We start from the raw sequence: 15,877 nt of genomic DNA, 5'->3' as shown, positions 1-15,877 counted from the left end.
TGCATTTAACGTATGTTAGCATATGGTAAACTTTGTTTAGTGCAAAGGAATAGCTTGATAGTCTCTCTTTCTAAAACCGTTAACTTAAAAAAAAATTATTTAATAATATATTTATTTTTTAATTTTTAAAAGTTGAAAGGTACTACATATTATATTATGCGTACTTAATGTACCTTTTATGGTTGTCCTTAAAATGGTTTGGTAATTTTGTCTTGGGTGAAAATTATTGTTCTCAATACTTATTAATGAGTTGGGTATGAGTAATAAAAACAAAATATATTAAATACGAAATATATTGTGGATAAATGAAGAGAAAAATTTTGCCAAGAAATATTTATGCGGAGAAAATTTTTTAAATCAAGTACACGAAGCTCACGAATTGTAATCGACCATAAATGAAAATTTAATGGTTTTACAGAATTTTAACAATTCATCAAATTTCAAAGTAAATTTTCAAATTGTGTAATGTTTCTCATGGGTACTTTCACTGTGGTCTTGGTGATTCCTTGTTGAATTGTATTCAGGTTACGTATATACTTAGATACAGCAGATCCACATCCCCATCCTATAATTCCATATGAAATTCGAGAATCACATAAAGCGTAACAGACATTTTTTGTCCTTTATATTTACGACATTTCATAGATTTTTAAATAAATTTATAAGGCTTGTGAGTTTGTGATGCCTTTGATATGTAGGACGTAGGTCCCACCTAAGATTTTCATCAATTACTACTCCGAGATATTTTATGCTTGTGATTTTTCTATAACTGGGCAGGTACATTCGAACATAGATTTTGTACTGTTGCTGATGTTTGTTGCGTTAATCATATCTTAAAGAAATAAAAACTGAATATGATATCTAAAATTTTGGAAATTATGTTTATTGCAGGATTCTTGATCGAAAATCTTGCCTATGTAACTCTACCGTTCCAACATTTATATCAAAGTTTTATTTCAAAATGTGCTCTGAAATTTCAGATTCCTGTTAATATTGCAAACAATACTTTTTCGTTAAAACATTTAACTTTCCTTTTTCAATACAGTGAAGCCCTTCATAAATTCACATATTATGCTGCCGCATAAATGAAATGATTTTAGTTCTTACCTCTCTAAAAAGTTTTCATGTTCTGAAATTTTACATGTTGTGGCATAGGTAATGTTTTCAATGGAATATTTAATCCGTGAACTCAAGAATCTTCAACTTTAGCGAGGTTTCTTGATTATTTTTTCTATAATTTAATCCGAGTAATAATACATAATTTAGATATTATGATAGTTTAATTTTCTAGTTTTATACGCTACGATAGTTTCAAAAGCTATCTATAAGTGAAATAATTCAGTGGATTTGGTTCGGCAGCCGGATTTTCCACAATTTTTTATCTCTCACAATATTTACGTCCGATTAAAATGACTGTTAGTATTTCAGCTTAGATCTTCTTGGTCAACATTTCCAACGCTATCCAGATAAATCCAAAATAATTGGCATCGCACTTATAACGCGTGAAATGTCTTTTAAACAACAAATTCTTCTTCAGTCAAACAGGTTAAAGGTTCTGTTAAACCAACGTCTCTATAAACAATGTGTTTTAACCTATAGTCAATTCTGTAGGTACTTTTGACAAGACAAAGTTTTGAAACGTAAAAAGATAAATATTATAATCCGTCCTCTTAGTGTTTCAACTCTTATGTAAATATTATAATCCGTCCTCATGATGTTTCAACTCATAAGTAAATTAATTTCGTTTGCGGTCATTTTGACAAAAACCACATTAAATTTGGATTGAAATACCCCCTCAGTATTCTACGTAATAATCATAAGGAAATGTTCACGACTGTGATTCCGGAGGTTCCGGGTTCGAATCCCACCATGCGCAAATTAATTTTATTTAATTATTAGAGTTAACCAAAACCGAAAAATTAAATGAATTAACTTATGAAGTTCGCCTCATTGTAATATTTATCCATTGAAACAACGACAACAATGACAGCAACTCTCAACGAAAATAGAATAAGACACCGAAAATAAAAAGATAACCGTCACAACTGATCCATTAGTTGAAGCAAAAAGACGCATCAGAACATCGTCCTTTTTTTATTGAGCATTTTTCGAATGGACCGAGTGGGCATTTTTCGAATGGTGGTTTGAAGAGTAGAATCTCTTCCAGGGCCTCGATTCACAATGAAGGATGAAGTCATTCCAATCGAAAGCAACGAGCGGTTCGAGTAGAATGACTTTTGACTTGTGGCGTAGGTAAGTGTGAATCTTCGACATGACTCAAGATTAATAATTTCGACTAATTTATGTACTCCCGACGGCGATAGCGAGCGGCCTGGATTTGGAAATCGAACACAGAACCACGGTGAGTACAGTAGACATTTCCATCATTTCTACTGGAATATCACTACTTTTTTCATGAACTGTACCCCAAACTAACGGAATGACTTTCCGATTGCCCTCAAATACAAAACTTCTGAATGAACTCGACCTAAACAATTATCAATCAAAGAGGACTATAGGGACTTCTAAACAATGCTGATAACAACTGTAATAGATCAAACCCCTAATTAACCTAATGTTCCCGAAAACCAATAAAACTCAATCATGACGTAACAATACTACTCTTGATATCTTTTGTATTCATAAAAATGCTGAAGAACTTACACAGAAAGAGCCGTCGACATTTTTTATAAATCTTGTCGAATTCCGCTGCACGCTTAAATTGCAAAACATTATAAACAGCACTTGGTTTCAACGTAATTACTACAATAAATAACTGTTTATGTGGTGGGAGATTCATTAAAGTACTATTTTTTCTCAGGCATTTTTAAGTTTGAAGGTTAGGAAGGAAATAAGCACAAATTATTAAAACAACCCAAACTAAACATTAAAAACCCAACTTAAACCCCTGACTTTTTTAAAGAACCTTCCCATGTAGCGGAATTTGACATGTTTACCTTTTTATTAATAAGTTCTCTCCAAAATCTATTTTCAGTGAATTTTTGTTGGTTAAAATAAGAAGTTTTCATTCGTCTTTCAGTTATATATACCACCAAAAGCTTCACATTCTTAAGGGCCTCAATATAGTACCTACCTTGCCTAGATTACCTGTATTAGTCTCATCGATAACTCAAATCGCTCTATTTAGGTATTTCAATTGAGTTCTCAAATTGTTTATCCATAGTTCGACTCAACCCCCAATGGATTTTGACCTGTTTTTGCAGTTTGAAGGGTTCACTAATTATTATTCATTTTTCAAACGTGATTGATTGTAGAATCGTCGTGTTTATTAATTAAGTACCTACTTACAATTTTTAAAATTTCATAGAAAATTTAGGTTTTGATTTATTACATAAGAGAAAATTAGAAACATACCTTTTAGTTTATTGTTCACAGAACTATTTATACACCCAAAAAATCCATTTTATTTATGATAACTTGGCTATGTGACCCATGTTTGATCCGATGGCCAATTTATTTGGCCCAAATTGCAACTTCTAGACAAAATGACGTTTATTTTTTCCATCCTCCCAAAAAAAGGCGGCACTGAAAGATGTACCACCTCTTTGACGTCACTCTGTTTTTATTGTTCGAATCTAAAATACGTCACAAAAAGGTTATAAATCACTTCATCTCTAATTGATTTTTCCAAACTTTTGCAGATTTTTGTGTCAAGGACAAACTTTTCATACGCCGATAGTGAATTTAAATTATCCCGGAGAACAAACCAAAACGGAATATGCAGTTATTACGTATTAATTAATTATGCAAACTAAAATTTCGTCTATTATTTGAATGATTGTTTCATATTTACAAGGCTGAGGTTGTTGTGTTTGTTAGCAACCACATACTTTTTACACAAACTTGTAAATGGAAAACGGTGAAAAATAAAAATCCATAAATTTAATTGCATTTTATGTGATAAGAAAAATATTCATTGGCATTGAAAGATTTGTGACGTCAGACGAACCCACACAGAAGTCGCATTGTTCTTTTGAGGCGCAATTCAAAAGACGACGCAATATTAAATTAAGACACACTGATTTCGATTGATCCGCGTGTTCTGTACTTTCTTCTAAATCAAATCATTTGGTAAGAAATAACCGACAAAAGTGCCAACATGCTCGAAGCCATAATATTAACTTTCAGTTTATTTATTCTACCCTCGATGTCAAGTATCATGCGTAATGCTATATCTGTATTGTGTTTTATACGATGTGCTGTAACAACCCGCAATAGATGATATATATTGTTAAGTTCTGAGATAACTATTTGATTGATTTCTTTCATTAATAAATTCTGAGTAAGATTTTTGGACAATTTTTAAGCGAAAGAATAACAGCCGATTATAGAAGCTATTGCGTCACGAAAAAAGCTGCTATGTGGTGTTGCCAAGTTGACCACCTACAATATCTTTAGGCAAAGGACACGAGATGGCATAGAACGTTTGTAAAGATTCTGTGATTGAATATTTACGATCTTTGGCTACGAATCCGGAGATAGTAAGTAAATTTTATTTGAAAATTTTGTTTTATTTCACAATTTATTAATTCATTTTTTAAAAATTAAATATTCCACCATATATTTTTTTAAATGACGGTTTGTTGTAATGACAACTAATTTATTACTGCTCATTTGAATATTTTTGTCTACTTGGTACTTATTTTTCTATATGATACTTATATGCTATACTCTATATTTTTTCATAAATTTGTTAATTTTCATTATACGTTTATACTGAGGAAGAAACCATTGGTTTTGAAACATGTCGATCATTTTTGATTAAATAATAATTATAGTTTATTCCTGAATGTATGCAGGGATAGCGCAATTCAATACATTATATATTTTGAAATATAAGAAAAAGAAATTAGACAAATTATAAAAAAAAAACAAATTAGAAAAAATAACAAGATATAACATAAAAACAGAAAACCAAAGACAAATAAATAAATAAAAAATGCGGAAAAGAAGTGAACAATTTTAAATACAAAAATGTATTCAAGCAGCCGTTTATGGAAGGTATTTGACCGTCTCCCGTCTCCTGTCGGGCCATCATGCATGACAATGATGATTGCTTTATTTGATTGGCGTAGTCAAATGGTTTACGACACCATTAATTATTCATTTTATTCATATTTATTAATTTTTATTCAATATTTTTAAAGCACATTTACAACAGTTTCCAGAGTATCGTACTGGATATCGAGCACGGTCAATCGTTAAATCGTTTTATCGCTTATATCGGTAACTTGTTATCGTTCCCAAGCATGACTGCAGATCTTCAACGAACAAAAAACAGTTCACAACGATTAAGTGTTCTTAATTTATTCGACGCGAACTGTTGTTTGTAAGTTAGCGATCTGCAGTGGTGCTCGCGAACGTACAAACATTTACTGACACTATCTAACACTTATTACCTTTATCGATCGACCGTGCTGGATAACCAGGTGAAATATCACCATTCGGAATTTTTAGATGTATTCTCTTTATAGTAGATTTATTTTTATATAAACGTATGATTAATTTTATTACAATCTTATCTTTATCTTATACAAATTTAATTACTACTTGCTATAACACCGTCCAAACTATAGTAGCAAGTAGAGGAAAATCACCAACATGTAACATTCGCATGCACATTCTAGATTCGCAACGTTTCTTGAAAGGCTTTAACAGTGTTTAGTGACCAGATCTGAATAGCCAGGTACTTCTGTCTGCTCAGAAAATTCTCATTTCTGAGCACAAACTGCCTCCTGTTTTATGTTATGTTTTAGTTTTAATATTCGTGTTTTGTCCTGTCCTACTGTTATTGTTATTCTAAGTTTTGTCATCACTTTGTATAAACAGTGTATTTAGTGTTATAATATTAGATCTGTATTGGGTAAGGCACACTGTAGGAATAATTTTAAGAACCATTTTAATACTGAATTACCATTTTTTTTAAAGTTTGTTAAACGAGTAGTTAAGCGCACTTGAAGTGAAATGACACTAAACTGCGCTATATAAATTCCATGTTATTATTATTATTATTATTACTTCCCCACCTTTATCTCCTATCTCTTTCCCGTGCCCACAACCTTTAGCCTCACAACATTCTCCTAATGGGATGCTATAGCATCAATTTATCTAAACGGTTGCGAGCAGTTGGGACACGGTAATCACTTCGCGGTAATCACTTAAAATAAATATATTTCAAAACGCGGTGATGATAATGCCCACAAGATGATTACACGAAACCTATCAGTACATTACGCGGCGTTTTTACATTAACGCATTCTTGTTGTGTAACAATTCTTCTCCTCCTTAGCGATTTTTTTTGTCGTATTTTGAAGGACTTATTTTTTTTTTTATGTGGCAACGTGCTTTTGTATAGTATTTGACGTAATCACACCAACATGATTTATGTATTAAATGTCTGTATTTGAAGATCGCTGATAAATATTTCATTAATTTATATCGAATTATGGAGCATTACACAAATGAAAAATGTAGAAGCGTTCTGCTAGTACTATTTTCCTGTTGATGGTATTGAAACCGAACGTCAAAAATGATCAATGTGTCTCACGTAGGTATTGGACAAATTTGTAACAAATAGAAAACTTGAAAAGTTCAACATTATTTAACTGAATTGAGCGTCAATAACTTGTTTCCTTAGGAAACTGACTTAATTCAATTTTCATGCTGGGAAAAAAATGTTTTTATACTTACGTAATGATGTGAAAACAGAACTAAAATAATATTATGTATTCACGAAACATACAAAGGATGGGTTGTTTCGCAGAATTTGAACAATTCATAAAATTTCAACGTTCATTTTTGGGTTTTTTGAAAATCCTATTGAAGTTCTGTTATTTTATAATTATAGGCTAGTTGCTTGACAGAACTGAAATAATAAGAGAAATTGAAAAATTATTAAAATTTCAAAGTTTATTTTCAAGTTGTGTGAAAGATTTTTTCAAGTTCTGTTATTATTTCAGTTATGTCAGGCAACTAGCCTATAACCTACCTCTTTGGCACCAGTGTACAATAAAAACGGTACTTACAAAACTTTATTTTGGATTTGAGGCAAAAATACTCAAATAACCTTAATAATTTTAAGAACACAGATATTAGACATTTTATTTATAAATTATAGAACTTTAAATTTTAGTTTCAAATTATAAAGGATAGACCGTTCAATTATTATATTTTTCGCGATTTTAGAGTCGACTTTGGAATTTTATCGTAAATAGAACTAGAACATCTTGCCAAACCTTTTATTGGGTTTATAATGAATGGCATTTTTGGGCAAAAATATTTAGTTATCGTTTGAATATTTACTGTTTATTTTAATATTCACATTTGTCTTGTGTTAAATTTTTTCAGTTTTGTTGATAATTTCGGCCTCAAATTCAACTTTACGTTTTGGCCGAAAAGTCGCTCCTCTTTTATTAATTTTTGCGTGAAGATTGATATAGCTTAGCAATGCAATGTTTTACAGGATTTTTGTATTCCTCCTAAGGAAAGAGAACAACATGGATATCTTCTAAACACTTCAGGATCAGCCATTCTGTTCCTGCTCCGTACAGTAAATATATAGCGTAGGTCCTACCTGATGGACAGAAAGTTAGATATAGATGAGAGATTATAAAAAATAGTTTTAGAAATGTCTTTTTTTCTTTTCTCCACAGGGCGATTTTTTCTACATTCTATCGGGAAAGTATAAATTTCTGTTTCATTTTAGCGGAAAGTTTTCATGGAATCAGGTTAGTAGCAACGCATTAAAGCAGCGATCGGGGAACCGGGGTAAATTACCCCAAATGGGGAAAAATGTTTTTTTGGGGTAATAAGGAAATTTTTCTAGTTTGTTATTTTGGAAGACTGTGAAAATATTACTTTTGATGACATCAAGGATACAGTTATAAAACATCTTGCCAAACAGAAAGCGGTTCTCTGACTACTTCCAGATCTTGATATACATACTTTCAATTGGGTTGTAGATGCTTTTAAATGTGAAATTGCTAACATACCAGAAGAACCTCCGGGTTTGGCAGAAACAATACTTGAACTTCGATCTAATACTGAAGCACGTATTCAATTTGAGAGCAAAGCCAATCTGTCGTCTTTTTGGATGTCAAAAGCTACGAAGGCTTTCAAAATTGCACATGAGGAGGGGGTAAAAAAGTTGCTGCCATTTGCAACAACCTATCTTTATGAACAAGGCTTTTCCACTCTAATGAACATAAAAACGAAGAACAGAAATCGATTAAACGCCGAAGACTGTATTCAAATTGCTCTTACATCAAAAAGTCCAAATTTTGAAGTAATTGTATCAAACATGAAGCAACATCATTTCTCCAAAAACTGAAAGGGAAACCTGAAAATTTGAATTTTTGTTTGATCCAATTTGAGAATTTTATTTTGTTTGTCTATTACATACTTACAATTTTCATGTAACTTTTTTTCCGTGTAAATTAATTCAATAAATAATGTTTATTTAAATATACATCGATTGTCTTCTTTTCAAAATGGCGGGAAGGGGTAATATCGACTTACGCAAAAATATTTTGGGGTAATGGTTAAAAAAGTTCCCCGACCGCTGCATTAAAGTTTTAAAAGAGAAGAATGCTGTCAAATTCTGCGAAATGTTGTTTTCATACAACAATATAAGTGAAGCAAGTGCGACAAGGGAAGGTGAAGGCAAAATTAACAAAAAAGTACCTGAATTATCAGATCTGATTAATAAACATAGCCTATGTTTGACATGAGCACTATGCGCTGGCCCTGTGGTGAGACTAGCATAGTGAAAAGTTGACTAAGAATGAGCTCTAAGTCAGGTACCCACGTCCCTTAACACCCTCAATACTCTTTACCGTAAAGTTAAATAAAATTGAGTTAAGTAGATTTAATAAGTTATTTATAATAACATTAATTATTTATTAGAAATTGGAACTTTGCATCCCTTGTCTATACTACACGGGATTTTAACGCAAGGATCTGCCGTTAATCTAGTGAGTTAACTAACCACTGATTAATAACGGCAAGTTTTAGACTCGCCGTGATCCTTCAATGCAAAGAAGATACCGTTTCATGTTTTGTCCGCTAAGGGCCACAGGTTTTATGAATAAATTATTACAAATCTATTCAAATCGCCACTGGATGTAGAACTCAAGGCACATTTCACCTTTCTATCTAGGCGGACATCAGAAAGCACATCACGCTGTCTGAGCCGAATCCTTACATCTATTTATTCCATTTTAACACCTTCCAGAATAGAAGCTCTAAAGTTTCAAAAAGTATGTCTAACATTACTTAAAAGCAGCAAGTTAAATTACAATGAAACAATGTGACCGTGCTCGGGAAATTGATATAAAATCGTAATTGATATTGTAAAGTTATCGATTTCACTGTACTAGACCCCCTGAACCCGCCAATAACAGAGCGACTCAACTGCTTTGATTCTGCATCTGTCTTTTGTCGCGTACACAAAATGGTAAAAGTGCGCCCATGACCTTTTCATACTGAGATATACCTCAAGTTTGAAATGTTTTCCGTAATATGTAGGTATATAACCATTTTATGGAAAACATGAAGAAATAAATAAATAACGGCGTCGTGGGTATATTCAATTCATTGCGTTGGCACTACCCTCGTTCGGATTCTAAACTCAATGTGTGATTAAGAACTGCAGACGTATTATTTCTGCCAATTCAGAGTATCCCATCGCGCGTCCAACTTATTTAAACGGTTGACATTTGTCACATGAGAACGGATCGCTTCTACGACTGGTTCTTGAGTTCAACAGGTCAGCTGTGGAATCTATTTTCGGAGTTTTTCCTTTCTCCTACAACCCAACAAGTTAGCTTCTTCCTCAAAAAGTCCCTCCACACAGCACTCTGAGGAAAATTATTTACCTGAGGACCTCATGAATGGATTTAGGATTAAAAAATATTACAAAAACCTGAAACCTAATCTGTTAAATCTAACGTCAGGACCTTTTGTAGGTTTCGATTGAAGACAAATTATCTCAATGTTTTCATTTAATAATGATTATATAATTATAATAAAAGGAGCGAAATAATTAGAATAACTGATGGTTTCCTGTTTCACTTCTGTCCTGATAGACCAAAAATAACCTAAAGAAACCATTTTATTTTTTTGGTATAATGCAAAATACGACCTTAGTACCAAGTGTAGATTTAATAATTAGAGATAGTCCGCCATTTTGTTTGTCCAAAAGTTATGGGCTTTCTTCAACAACTTTGATTGTTTTGCGAATACAAATTAAATTTAAGGTCCGGAAATTTAATTATTAACATGGCTTACTGAATAATTATTTAAATGTTTAGTCTCTCTCTCACATATAAACAAGTAATTACTGCCCACTTTCAACCTCATTTATTGGATCTTCTTGTTAAACAAATAAATAATATGCAACAAACCGTCTGGCTACCGGTTAATTTTTTAAAGTTAAATAAAAATTTAATTTGGAGATAAATATATCAAAGTTTCATTATTATTAAGGGAATTGACATCACGAGTTGATGATGTAACGTCATAAAAAATAAGATTTAACATTTTCATGCGAGGGGTAAGACTCTCGACTAGCAAGCTGGAGGTCACTACGATTAAAAGCTTTAATAAACTTTAAAAATCTTTTTCAGATTTATTTATGTCGACAGAAGAAGAAGTATTGAAATATTATCTGATATTATTAATACTCCAGCGTCTGGACGGTGTAGGCCCTCTGATTGGTCAAATTTAAATTGTCTGTTTCGGTTAAATTCCGCCAACTTGAAAATTAAGGCACGATTTCATACTAAAATAGGATCGCCTCATAATAATACGAGAATACTACTTACTATATTTCGGTTGTGTGTTGGTGTATTGTGTAGACGAGTACAGATAAAACACAATAATACTATAATGTATTATACTGTAGGTTGTGTATAGTTGTTAGTGTATTGTGTAGGCGAGTAGGTACAGATGTAACACAATATTACTATAAGATTGTAGGTTCGTGTTTGTGTATTGTGTAGATGAGTACAGATAAAATCGGGGTATTTAGAGTTAATCCATAAATAATTCAAGTGGATTTTCGGGCGTTTAACGAGGGATTTTCAATAATTCATTTTTTCACAAAATTTTAATATGCTCTTTAATTTTTTACTAACGGACTAATCCCCGTTTTAACCTTTTAGATTCCTGAAGAGGCAAAGGTATTGAATATTTCGTAAGTAATTATATTTTATTAATTTGTATTCCTTTAAAATAATACGTTGCATATTTACGGCGGGTTTCAGAGTGGAAGATACTCCCAATATCGCCCTGGTCTAACACCACCATTAAGAATTGAAACGTCGCTTTAAATGGCTTTGGCTTTGTTTGGGGATCATATCTGAATAGCCAAGTATTTTCCCACCTTCTTTCTCAGCATCTCCTTCCCCTCCCACTCCCTTAAATCTTAGAACATAACCCAAATAGGAATGCCATAGATTCACTGGTTCCAGACGGTTGGGAGCAGTTGGGAAAATATATATCTACGTGTTTTTAATAATGTTCTATTCCGCTTTCTCCGTGATGTGTTGATGAATGTTTGCGTTATTTATTTTACATAATTTAGAATTGAGATAATCTATATTGACAAGACTTCTTACCACGTTTTATTATAAAATTTAATAAAAAATAATGGTTTATTTTTCGGAATAACTTTATTGAGTGAAACCTCAAATTGTAATATTTTTAATTATTGAAGACAATATTAGCGATTTATAAACGAAAATCTGAAACAGAAAAATCAGAAAAGGATACGGTCACATCTAGGACCGTCTAGGACACATCTAACACATCATGCATCCAAATTGTAACAACTGATAAGTATGTATAGTACTGTCAATTTGATAGTGCTCCCTCCCTAAACACGAGAATTTCTCAATTAGGGAGGTATTGTTACCACTAATATTATATATTATATATATTGTTTAATTATGTATTATATGTATATTGGTTAAAAAAAAAAAAAATAAAAATAAAAATAAAAATAAAAAAATCTAGGACATCTAGGACCTTGTATGTGGGTAGTTCTTATTCGAAGTATGATACAGTTAAAAGTGACCGAGGGGGATAGGGTCCCATTAGCTCAGTTGGTAGAGCGTGTCCCGGAAAGACAAGGGTCCTGGGTTCGTGTCCTAGATGTGACCGTATCCTTTTCTGATTTTTCTGTTTCAGATTTTCGTTTATAAATCGCTAATATTGTCTTCAATAATTAAAAAAATAATGGGTTTGTAATGTAATGAAACGAGGAACACTCATAACTAAATGTATTGCGTTTATTACTGTTAATCGATTAAACTTAAGTATGTTGATCGTATTTTGATAATTTCACTAGTTAGTACGTAATGATTAATTTTACCAAACTGTTTATAAATTGACATGAAAGGTTTAAATAATAATTATTAGTAAATCGCTAATAAATTAACTATTAAGAATTTGGTATTTTGACTTCTGCCAATCTATAATACAATATGGCATTATAGGATAGGTAAAATTATTAGAACACACACGCACACAATAATAAAAAACATTTCTACGTAAATTTCACATACTCATCTGAAATTCTTTTTTTTTTAATTATTCAAAAAACTACAATCATTATATTTCTATGATGCAAGTTATAACATTACGAAAGAAAATAATCTAAGCAAAATAACACCAAATGAAAAATAAAAATATAGAAATCTTTGACAAACATCATCTCTCCCATCACAAAATGTAAAAAAAAGAGTAGGAGAAAGAGAAAGAGAATTTTCAGCTTACTGTGGTGGTAGTAGAAGATTTTCAAATATTGTCAGGTTATTCGTAACCCGGAAATGTTTGTCTTTCTTTAAAAAAAAAAAAAAAGAGGAAATTCAATTATAAATCTAATTTCCTGGAATTATTTTTTTATTTCATTACAAGAAAGAATCAACTTTTATAACGTCATTATTTATACTCCGATGAAGCTTGATCTTAGCGAAACCGGTCGATGTGGAAAATAATAAAACGTCGTACTTAAAAACAAAGTGTTTGATTTTATTTTAAATATAATGTCGAACCACAAAGTAATTATTTCGTACGATAAAATAAATAGGCCGAAGCTTATTGATAAAATTAAAACATAACAGATTGAATATTAAAACTTTAAAAGGTTCACTATATTATTTAAGGATATTGATAATTTGCATCAAACTCGTAAGGGATAAGTAATTCTCCTTACCCAACATTATTATCAATTTAATCATAAGCTCCCGTATTGATGGATACATATACTTACAACTTAAGATGTAACATAAAGCTCACCTTTAGAATTCATAGTATGTATTAAGAATGGTACTTCAATTACATTAAAAATAAGTCGAAATGAAATTCAACATTTTCCAACTTCAAACAATACACTAATTTGTTAGGTTTTGAAAATAATATAAAAAATGTTAATCGTTTCCTGGTTTATTGAAATTAGGAATTCTCAAAAATAGTCACATAATTTGTATACAAATATAGTATATAATTCGATTAACAAAGGTAGCAATTTCGAGTTTTGATTATTCGTGAATAAAAAAAACATTGAACATGTTTTCCCTGAAAGAATTTATTTTTACCAAAATATTTTCCTACCCTTAATATCCAAAGAATTTAACGCGCCGACGGAGAATCAAAGGTTAATATGGTTTTCGATAGGATAATTAGCTTTTTATTACGAAGAATTTTGTCAAAGGCTTATCATGAATACTATGAATAAATTACCAAAAAAAAACATTGAACAGAGAGGTGAAAATTCCAGAGTCAATTTAAAATATAAATATCTGGGAGGCTTCGAACACTTTTTGACCATTGTGGTAATATTATATCAATACTTTAACGCTTTGAGAATAAAAATGCTACCAAACTTTCTCTGTGGCAAAGTGGAATTACCAATTATTATTTACCACAGCTTGTGAAAAATTACAAGGATTTCACTGATATATCAATATATAATTTAGTATAATCCTCAATGCTTCCATCTTGTTATGTCCCTTTCACGGGTGCGATAACATTTTCTACCGTTTTATAATAATACTAATTAAATTGACTCAACAATTTTTTTCTTTACTTTTACTTTTGTAAAATTATTTTATATACCGTGCAGAAAAAAATAATTATCGTTTTAAAAAAATTGCATAATTTTATTTTTCATTTGAACTACGGTGGATTTCATTTATAATTTTGATTTTTTTTAAATTAAAATCAATGTCGGAGGAATGTAATAATTAGTTTCTATTCGAAAAGGGATTTACTTTGTGGATTGAATTTTCATTTTTATAATAACACAATAATTTATTATAAACAGCTTTACTTCAGAATATTGGCATTTTATATTTCCGACAATTTTTAACAAAACAAATTTTAAACAATTAAATCTGTTATGTATTAACATTAAGAACGGGTTTTTTCGGAGAATTTGAACAATTCATCACGTCAACGTTCATTTACGGGTTCTGTGAAAGTCCTATTCAAATTATGTTATTATATCATTATAGGCTAGTTGCTTGACAGAACTGAAATAAAAACAGAACTTAAAAATATCTTTCACAGAACTTGAAAATAACTTTGAAATTTGAAGAATTGTTCAAGTTCTCCGAAACAACCCGTCCTAAGTCATTAGAGTGTGATTTTTTCTGAGTATATAAACGAACGCTTTTAAAAACCTTTAAAAATATGATGCACTTATTTTTTAGACCTAACCTATTTCGCCTTGCAACATGCCTCGTTGGACTTGCCCGGAAAAATAGAGCGGAATGTCTTTCAAAAATTTGTTAAAAATTACTAATATTATACCAAAAAACTTGCAATATGACATTAAGCAAAACCTTTGAACTCGATAAGAACTTATGTAATTTTTCAAAATAAAAAAATAAAAACAAAATGTAAGATTCCACTCCGCCAATATTTTTAAGTCGATAAAAGATTTTTTATATATGAAGTGTTGTTGGTCTAATTAATATATGTTTATGTTTGTGATTACTCTTTTGTTTGCTTCACTCTAATGTAAATTGTTAACCTCGATACAGGCTCAGTCCTAGTGAGGTTGATTTTTATGAGAAAAAAAAGTGTTTTATGTATAGTGAGATGCAATAAATAAATATAAAAGTTTGATTTTTTACAAATAAAAGTGAAAAGGCTTACTTGGTTTAGTTGTATCGCTGAACGCTTCGAAAGTGTAAAGTTGTTGAGGATCTGCGAGGGAGTCTTTGCAGTTGGTGCTTGCTTGCTAGAGTTGGTGTTAGAGGTGGATCACGAGTGCCACAGAGATGGGAAGAACTCTGGAGTCGGCAGTCGCCGCGACGGGCTTTATACGGGCGCGGAGAGTGGGCCCGGCGCACGCGCACTGAGCACCCCTCGACACAATCTACCTTCACGCCTTCACACTTCACACTTCACACCTGCCACGCAGATTAACCAGCGAGCTGTGGATTAGTAAGCTGGTGATGACGATGGTGAGGTGCTTTGAATTCATGAGGTATTGCATGTTGTATCGCCCTAAATCTTTCCAACACATTATATTTCGTAACTCAATATTTGAATGTTTTTTTTTAAACATTTAATGTTATTGTTAATATCCAATTTAAAATAAATGGTATAATTATTACTAAGAGTTAATAACTGTTTTGTCTTGCGAACGCATTATAAAACTATGCTGAACACCCTAATTAAAATAAGAGCAATTTGTCAAAAGATTTTCTTCATAAACTCATATAAAGAAATTTCATAAACAGATCTTCCGTAAGTGTCTTTACCGTAGTTTAATGATGCCTTCGGAAGGCGAAACGGATATCACGCCTAGTAATAATTACATTACGTGAAGTTGTTTAAAAAATTC

General features: G+C 31.4%; 1 protein-coding gene across 1 annotated transcript in view; it reads right to left on the bottom strand.

The window, feature by feature from the left end:
- The window catches only part of NPF (neuropeptide F), a 56,408-nt gene extending 41,097 nt beyond the window's left edge, over window positions 1-15,311 (bottom strand). The window contains exon 1 of the mRNA XM_089639173.1: window positions 15,184-15,311. The gene's annotated coding sequence lies outside the window, so the exon portion shown is untranslated. The remainder of the gene's footprint in view (window positions 1-15,183) is intronic.
- Between the last annotated feature and the right edge of the window lie 566 nt (window positions 15,312-15,877).

Source organism: Hesperophylax consimilis, chromosome 14 (assembly GCF_061612785.1).
Source record: "Hesperophylax consimilis isolate HC1 chromosome 14, BYU_Hcon_1.0, whole genome shotgun sequence".
NCBI classification, from domain to species: domain Eukaryota; kingdom Metazoa; phylum Arthropoda; class Insecta; order Trichoptera; family Limnephilidae; genus Hesperophylax; species Hesperophylax consimilis.
This window is presented reverse-complemented; position numbering and strand designations above follow the sequence as displayed.